The 9,063-nt window shown below is 35.0% G+C and overlaps 1 long non-coding RNA gene across 1 annotated transcript; it reads right to left on the reverse strand.

The window, feature by feature from the left end:
- Nucleotides 1–287: 287 nt before the first annotated feature.
- On the reverse strand, nucleotides 288–3,886 carry LOC110892414. The gene is made up of 5 exons (XR_004874445.1): nucleotides 3,514–3,886; nucleotides 2,096–2,315; nucleotides 1,922–2,015; nucleotides 765–833; nucleotides 288–483 (listed from the first exon to the last, which is right to left on the reverse strand). It is a non-coding gene; the product is annotated as an uncharacterized LOC110892414 (long non-coding RNA).
- Between the last annotated feature and the right edge of the window lie 5,177 nt (nucleotides 3,887–9,063).

Here is a 9,063-nt window from a genome sequence, read left to right on the forward strand (position 1 = left end):
AAGCCCAAATCGTCACATTTTTAAACACTTACTGCATAAATCCCTGCTATGAACTGCACCAATCCGATTGCCTTCAACAAAGGAATATTGTAATGATTGGAGAAAACAAAAGGAATTAAAAACTTGCCATTTACACAGCGGATAGGGTTTATAAGTTTATAACATTAATTGCATGAGGAAATTGAGAAAAGGATGCCGGTTCATAAATATGCATGTAATATTGTAATGATTGGAGAAAACAAAAGCCTGCCAGTTACTACCGCGGTCAAAGCATTGTCAACGGGTCAAACAGGTCATTTACTTATGAACGGGTCTATTTATAAAGATTCTGGACAAAAAGTGTTTCGGATCAAACCTAACCCGACCGATAAAAAATTCTGCCCGACTTGACCAGCCAATGTTGACAATTGACAGCTCTAATTAACAGACATGAATATATGTTAAGCACTAATCAATCGGGCTCGAAGTGATTTCTCAAAAGCACTGCAAGAAATAAAATTACAAAAAATCAATATGGTAAATTTACAAATATAAAATTTTATTTTGGGTAACCATGAGAACCCGTTAACAAAAAACTCACACGACCCCAGTAATACCCTGCTAACAAATGTGATCGAGTAAAATGCAACTTGCACGGGGAAGGTGGCTTTCAAGGGAATTAATGTGATTCCCTTAAATTAAAACGGGAATTAACGATAGGAAATTTAATAAATTAAACAAAAAAAACTTTTTCGTTCTATTTATGAGGGCGAAAGTGAAGTTACTCTCTAACTGTACTGATTTTAATTCCGTTGTAGCTGACCACGAGCCTTACACTCATGCTTATGTCCTCCCTGCAAAAGTTAAGGTAAAAATACGATCAAATTCACATAAACAATATTTCACTTAGGAAAAATTACAAGTTTTGTCCTTTATCTTAATACCACTTATCAGGCGGTGTCCTTTTTAACGAATTTTGACAAGTTTTGCCCTTTACAAGGAATTTTGTTGCACGTTTTGTCCTTTAGGCTTAACTCAGTTAGATTTTCTTGTTAAATCTTGTCACCCAAGGGTATTTTAGTCTTTTTACCCATTTATTTAATATTATTTAAAAGAATAAAACAAAATATTTTAGGGTTGACTCTTGAAATAAATGGGTAAAAAGACTAAAATACCCTTGGGTGACAAGATTTAACAAGAAAATCTAACTGAGTTAAGCCTAAAGGACAAAACGTGCAACAAAATTCCTTGTAAAGGGCAAAACTTGTCAAAATTCGGTAAAAAGGACACCGCCTGATAAGTGGTATTAAGATAAAGGACAAAACTTGTAATTTTTCCTTTCACTTAATATCCTACAACAAAAAAAAAAATAGAGAGTAATACATAGGGGTGCAAACGAGCCGAGCCGAGACCGAGCTCGACCAGGCTCGAGCTCGAGCTCGTTTAACATATGAAAGCTCGAGCTCGGCTCGAATGTAATTCTTCAAGCTCGAGCTCGGCTCGGGCTCGACTCATTTAGTATTTTTTAATTAATTTATATTAATAATAATTATTATTATATATATAATTTAGTTATTTTTTATATTTATATAAATGGTAATTATTATTATATAAATATATGTTTAATATATTAATAAAAAATATATATATAGAAAGCTCGATTAGGCTCGCGAGCCGGCTCGAGCTCGATAAGCGAAGCTCGGGCTCGGGCTCGTTTACTAAACGAGCTTGTTTTTAGGCTCGGGTTCGAGCTCGTTTAAGCTCGGCTCGTTCGAGCTTTTTTTCGAGCCTAGCTCGAGTAGCTCGCGAGTAGCTCGGCTCGTTTGCACCCCTAGTAATACACAATGAAAAACTTGATAGCAAATAATATATCAGGCTGTACATATACATGAACATTATAAAATGCTAGAAAATAATATTTTGAAACGTTATTATAACATACCGAAGAAGATCAGCAAAAATGTTTTGATGCTTGTCCACTTCATTCTTTGGAAGAGACACGTATTGATTGATTTCGATCCAGTTGCAACGAGAACCTGGAACATAAACGAACGTTGCTCGTAACTCGTTACCAAGAAATTAAAAAGATGATAATAATGGAATTAAAATGTTCAACCTCTGTATTTAAACTGGAATTACTTTCTCCAAAAATGTTATCCGATATAGTTGGGAACTCAATACCGGTTCTTGGTTCAACCGTTGGTGCTGAAAAGTTAGAATTTTTACGATAAAATTCACTGCATCGTCGTTGCTCCACCTCACAAGGATTATGATTCATGGATCTCTGAATAATTGCATTGTCGTTTTCGTTTGAAACAGCAAGAAAATTCCTAGAACTGATTCCAGAAAGAAAACCAAAAATTAGAAAAAGAAAAAAAAAAAAGCCCACAAAAGATGTTAAAACTTAAAAGCATGTTTTAAAAGAACGGAAACGAGTTTCGAGGCGTTTTCGCTTCGCCTATCGAGGCGTAAGCCCATGGGCGGACCTACCCTTTGCACAGGGTGGGCGGCCACACACCTTGAAAAAAAAAATTTAGTGTATATTTTAGGCAAAAAGCCCGACCGCACCCCTTGAAAGTATGGCTGAACACCTCATCCGCACCCCCAACAAATAATTTCTGGGTCCGCCACTGCGTAAGCCTCGAGGCGAAACGAGGCGTAAGACCGAGGCGGTATTAATAAATAAATATACAAAATTATATATATATATACACACACACACATATATATATATATATATTATAAAAATAGTAATACTAACTATTTCATCATCAGATTCATCAAAATCATCAAAAACACACTTAAAAAAGACATGAAATGCTTGAAATTGACACAAAAAGTCAAAAACATCAAAAACAACTATCAAAATCCCCTGAGGCGCAGCTTCCTTAACGCCTCAGCCCCTCTGAGGCGCATATACATTAAAAACACCACGGGGCGTGCCTCAGACTTGTTTTTTGGCCGTTTTGCCTCGAGGCGCACGCCTCAAACGTTTTTTAAAACCATGCTTAAAAGCAAGCCTGTAAACGAACCAAATGAACACGAATGGAGGCATGTTCATGTGCCTTCGTTTAATGTTAGCCAAACAAAGAACCCCCCCCCCCCCCACCCCCAACACACACTCTGATTTTTCACTCAAGCCCGGCCACAAACACTTAAATGAACGGACTTTGTTGTTCATTTTCTTCATTAAGAAAATAAGCGTGTTTGTTAATAATCTAAACGAACGAGCATAAAAAAATGAAGGTGTTCTTGTTGGTTTGTTCGCATGTCAGTCATTACCCAAGGCTTGGTTCTAAAACTTGATTGGACTGATGGGTTGATGAATTACGGGCCAATTAGTATTACCAATAAGTAATAACGAATAAACACATTTCAATGAATATGCAACCGAACACAAAATGAAAACGCACAAACGTAAATGAACGTTCATGGACGTAAACGGGGCAACAAACATAAACAAACTTTCCGCTAATAATCAAGTATTCATCATTTTATATAAAACATAAGACAAAACAAGAACAAAAAGCTCACATATTGTCAAGTGGTGGTGTACTAAACTACCAGCTAACGCTACCGCGGGAACGAACTCAAGATCTTTCGCCTTCCCCAGCAACTGTTTAATCGCAAACCTCGAAAACTTGTTAAAAAACTCCGGAATCTCAAGTGCTTTTCGTCTATAACTAACAAAAAACCTCGGGACATCAATCTTAGTACTACTACAAACGTAATCGTGTTCTCCACAAAGTTCATATCTTTTCGACCTCATACTTGAATTCGACCCGCTAGAACACCAAAACAACACAGTCCCAGTAAGCTTTGAAATGCAACTAAAGGTTTCTTGCAGTGCAAGACTCCCAGGGTTGTACCAAAGATATTCTGTTGGAAAGAACTTAGGCAGGCCATCATCAAGATCCATAATATATATATATATATATATATATATATATATATATATATATATAAAACAAGATTTTTAATAATCTTGTTTTTTTTTTTTTTTTTTTTTTTTTTTTTTTTTTTTGCTGGTAATTCAAGAATTCAAAAACCAACACCCAGAAACAGAATAATTTCAAGAATTCAGAAACCCTGCAATAAAATCAAGAAAATTCAAATATTTCAGAATCATCATGTTTCTATAATATATAAATTGAAGATTTAAAAAAAAAAATTGATTTTTGCCTGAAAATCAAGAATTCAAAACCCCATCACACAGAAACAGAGATAATTTCAAGAATTCAGAACCCCATCACACAGAAATCTATAACACAAAAAATAGAGTAAATTTCTGTTTTCGTCCCTGAGGTTTGTCCATTTTAACTAGTTTAGTCCAAAAATCTAATTTATAACAAAACCATCCCTAAGGTTTGCATTTCTTAACCCTTATCATCCTTAAGGTTTGCATTTCTTAACGCTTATCATCCCTAAGGTTTGCATTTCTTATCGCTTTTCATCCATAATAATTAAATGAAAAAGCACCCTTAGGGATGAAAAGCGTTAAGAAATGCAAACTTCATGGCTGGTTTTGTTATAAATTAGATTTTTGGACTAAACTAGTTAAAATTGACAAACCTCAGGGATGAAAACAGAAATTTACTCCAAAAAATAAAAATAAAAAATTAAAAATAAAAAAAAATAAACCTGAAATTATCACGGGAAGCAATGTGTCAAATTCAGATGATTTATCAAGATTTTGTGAATAAAAAGTCACCTTTTTAGGGCTTTTTCAACAAGATTCGAATATGATTAGGAATGATGAATTTCGATTTTAATTCAATGAATAAGTGATCAAAGCCTTTGACCCTTTTTCTTTGTATGGCTAAAGAAAGCAAAAAATGGTTAGAAATTCATCAAGATTTTGGAATTTTAGTGTGAGTTTCTTTATCTTTTTCCCCAAATAATTTGGGGTTTATGGAATTGAAAGAAGAAAGAAGGTTCCGGCTCTGTTATGCGTGCCAATGCAACTCTCTCTCTCTCTACTTTCTCTCTCTAGAAACTACAGGAACATATTTATAAATATATCCCTGAAGTTTATACTAGTTTTAGAAGTTTACCCTATATTATATGTTAGAAAAACTACAAATAGTTCTTAGTTTGAGGTTATACCAAAATTGATCAAGGAGTAACCTAAAATAATTCTAAGTAGGGGTGTAAAGGAGCTGAGCTGAGCCCGAGATCAACCAGGCTTGAGATTGGGTTCGAGCTCGGTTCGATTCGAGCTTTGTATTCAGAGCTTGAGATCGACTCGTTGATATTTTCTCAAGCTCGAGCTTGGCTCGGGCTCAGCTCGTTTTTATCTATTAATTAATATATTAAATAAAAATAATATAAATAATAGACTTTTTAGGCTCGCAAGCTCGATAAGTGAAGCTCGGGCTCGGGCTCATTGACTAAATAAGCTTATTTTTATGTTCGAGATCAGCTTGTAAACAAGTTTAAATAAGCTCGGCTCGACTCGGCTCGTTTACACTAAGGCTCGATAAGACCCGGCGAGCCTAACGAGCTTCACATGTGAGGCTCGAGCTCGGGCTCGGTAAACAAACGAGCTTTATTTTAGGCTCAAGCTCGGCTCGGGCTCGATAAGGCTCGGCTCGTTTCGAGCTTTTCCTAAAACTGATCTTGAAGAGCTCGCGAGCCGCTCGGCTCGTTTGCACCCCTTATTCTAAGCTAGCATATACTCGTTTTAAAGAATAAAATGGAATCTCAATAGATTTAGAATAAAAATTTCATTTGTTATATTATTCATTTCAACAAAAAGAAGAAATTAAAATTGAATTCAAATCCTTCAAAGTAGTGAGACTTAAAATCCTTGGAATTCCATTTACATTCCACCAATTCACTACTTCAAGTACTGAGATTCTTTTCAATTGGTTTTTTAATCATGTGGTGTTATGGTTTTTAGAGATAAATTATTTGGTGTTTATATCTTCAATTGTTTTTATTTTTGAATTTGGTGGATATTTTATTTTTATGACATCTACATATCATAACACAAAAAACAAACTAGCTAGGCACTAGAAAAGTACATGTTGCATCATCAAAAAGAAACAAGGGAGCTACACTAATCAATCCAAACCAAACTAACAAACTTAGCTTTATATTCAATCCGATGGAAGATCGAGCTTAACAACTTTCACGGTCTTCAACAGAGAACAAGCCTCCTATCTAGAAACCAATGTATATCTCGCCTTCCAAATTCACCATAAACCCGAGTACAAATAGAGTACCTCAACTTGGATCGCTTGTTGGTCAGCCAAGAATCACCGAGCAAAGCCACCAAATCAATTCTACTGACTACATGAGAACGTATACAAATTCGCCAAGACAAAACCATCAGTCACACAAGGGGTGTGAATTATTCTTGGTTCATCGATCAGAGAAAAAGAGAAGAAAGAATTTAAAATAAATGATTGAAGACAAGAAATCCAAGTTAAACGAAGCCACTGGGTTAGATGTTGAAGGCAAGGACTGTGATTCTAGTCCAAAGATAACCAGAATAACAGTTGCTTTAAATCTACATCTTCAACACATTGCATTGGTTAATCAGCATCAGGGCCGGTGGACACCCTGTGCAGGGTGGGCTAGCTCACAGGGCCCATCAGTTTTAGAGGCCCAGTTATTTAAAAAAAAAACCGTTTATACTATGTAGTCTACTAGTCCAATCCAATTTGATTAGTTTTTGGGGGTCCATTTTTATAACTTGAACAAGGCCCTTGAGAACCCAAGAGTTCTCGGAGACGGGCCTGATCAGCATGGCATGTTTCATGAGCATGTGGTGTAATCCAAACCTAAAATTACCAGTTTACCCCATGTGGACTTTGTGACGGGTCATGATGTATCCAAACTAACATGTCGACCCAAGTCTACAACAATCTTGAACATGCGGTCTTGGTGATGACATGTAACTTTTTGATAATGTAACTCTTTAAATTTCTTCTCCAAAAACCTGATAATAACAATACATTTATACAAATTCGAGTAACATTGACTATAGATGGCAATCTAGAATCATTGACGTATGAGTAGGTAGATTTGGATTATGTTATTTACCTATAATGGTTAAGCCATAGAAAGAACATTTAAAAATAAAATGGTAATTGGTTGTTAAGAACATTTGATAGAAGGTGACAGCAGTGGCGGACCCAGGAATTTTTTCCACTGGGGTCCACTTTTTTCAGCATACATATTATTCACAGCCATACATTAGAATTTTCGGGTCGGGTCGGGGCGGGCGAGACGAGGAACATAACAAAATACGATGTCATAACAACAATATATAATCATTACTCATTAGAAAACACACAATAAAAATATGATCTCATTTGAAATGAAAACAAAACTTACAAGTTTTTAAAGTTATTCTCTACGAGTTTCATCTTTTAAAAATGTCCATTTACAAATTTTTAAAGTAATTCTCTACGAGTTTCATCTTTTAAAAATGTCTAATTACATTTTTCACTGGAACATCGGCAAGAAAAAGCAAGAATTATTCATATGATTATTACATGTTAATCTGATTTCTATATGAAAATTCATAGCAAAAAAAAATACTAAAACAACAAAAAGAATAAATTAACAAAATTAAAGTTACAAAACTAAAAAATAGGTTTACCTTTGGTGGGAGCAGGTTGGCTTATTGGATAGCAAGAGGTGAGAGTTGGGCTTTGTTGTTTCTGTGAACTGGCTCCTATTTACATTTAAATAGAACGAAAAATCAAAAAAGGGTATTCCTAGGCCTCGAACTCGTGTCCTGCTTAGTAACATATAAGTTGAAATTCCACTCCACCAGCTTTCATCTTATTTTATGGGGTCCATCTTATTATTTTTATGGGGTCCTTCAGAAAATTAATTACCGATTCTATTACAATTTTAAAAAACATTGGGGTCCGGGGACCCCGACCCACTCTATGTGGGTCCGCCCCTGGGTGACAGTGTAAACCTAATGACTTTAATTAATTGGTAGATTTGGATTATGCTTTATCTAGCAGGTCAACCATGTGAAACTAAAAAAAAGACTAAAAAAAAAGAAACATGCTATGTATATGGGTTGAATAGGTTGGGAGTCTCCCAAAATGTACTTTTTGTGCATTAATTAAACCTACAAAATCATATTGCTATTGAATTGCATAGTTTTTTTAATCGCATTTGGCATGCTCACTTTTTATCACAAAAATAAGCAAATTGCAAAGAAGCAAACTAGAAAGAAAGGAAACAAATCCTAACTTAGAAAACCTTACATTTGATACCTTAAACATAAAAAAAATAAACTTATGTTTGCTTCTTTGGATCCTCCTATTAGAAAATTTGAAATAATGTTACCATCCTTGAAATTGACGAAAGGAAATTTTTTAAGAGAGTTTCATTTCAACCCAACTAGTTTTGATGTGAATAAAAAGTACTCTGTTGAATATGAGAGTGTGTGTTTTTGATAAAACAATTTAACAAATTAGAAATTCATCTAAATATGCAATAATAAACACATTAGTCATTATATAACTAGAATTGGGAAATGACTGTCACATGATTCAATTATATTCAAATTAAAGTTAAATGCCATTTTAGTCTCTGTGTTTTTGGCTATTTTGCCAGTTTAGTCCAAAAGTTTCATTTTTAACATCTGGATCCAAAAAGGTTTCATCGTTGCCATTTTGGTCCAACTGACTTAACTCCATCCATGCTCCACAGTTAGTCAAGGGGCATTTTTGTCATTTCCCCAATTATTTTTATTAAAGGTTTATTTTTATCAAAGTTTATACCCTGTTTTTTTTTTTTTCAGATATACTTTCAGTCTCTCTCTCCTCCCTCTGTCTTTATCTCTCTCTCAACCAAGACCACCACCACCAACTAAACACCACCACCATCACCCTCTATTCAGCCAACCATTATCTAAACACCATTGCTACCTCATAAAGAACACCATATCTAAACCCCTCTGTTTCCGGTTGATTATGAGTCACCAAGAAAAACACTAGCCGCAAAGTATCAGCTGACATCAAAGTTTTCCGGTAAGCACCCGAGATAAGAAAAGAAGTCTGAATCACATGAAACAACCATCGGATATCTAAAAGCATGGAATAAATCATA

This window comes from Helianthus annuus, chromosome 12 (genome assembly GCF_002127325.2).
Source record: "Helianthus annuus cultivar XRQ/B chromosome 12, HanXRQr2.0-SUNRISE, whole genome shotgun sequence".
Taxonomy (NCBI): Eukaryota; Viridiplantae; Streptophyta; class Magnoliopsida; order Asterales; family Asteraceae; genus Helianthus; species Helianthus annuus.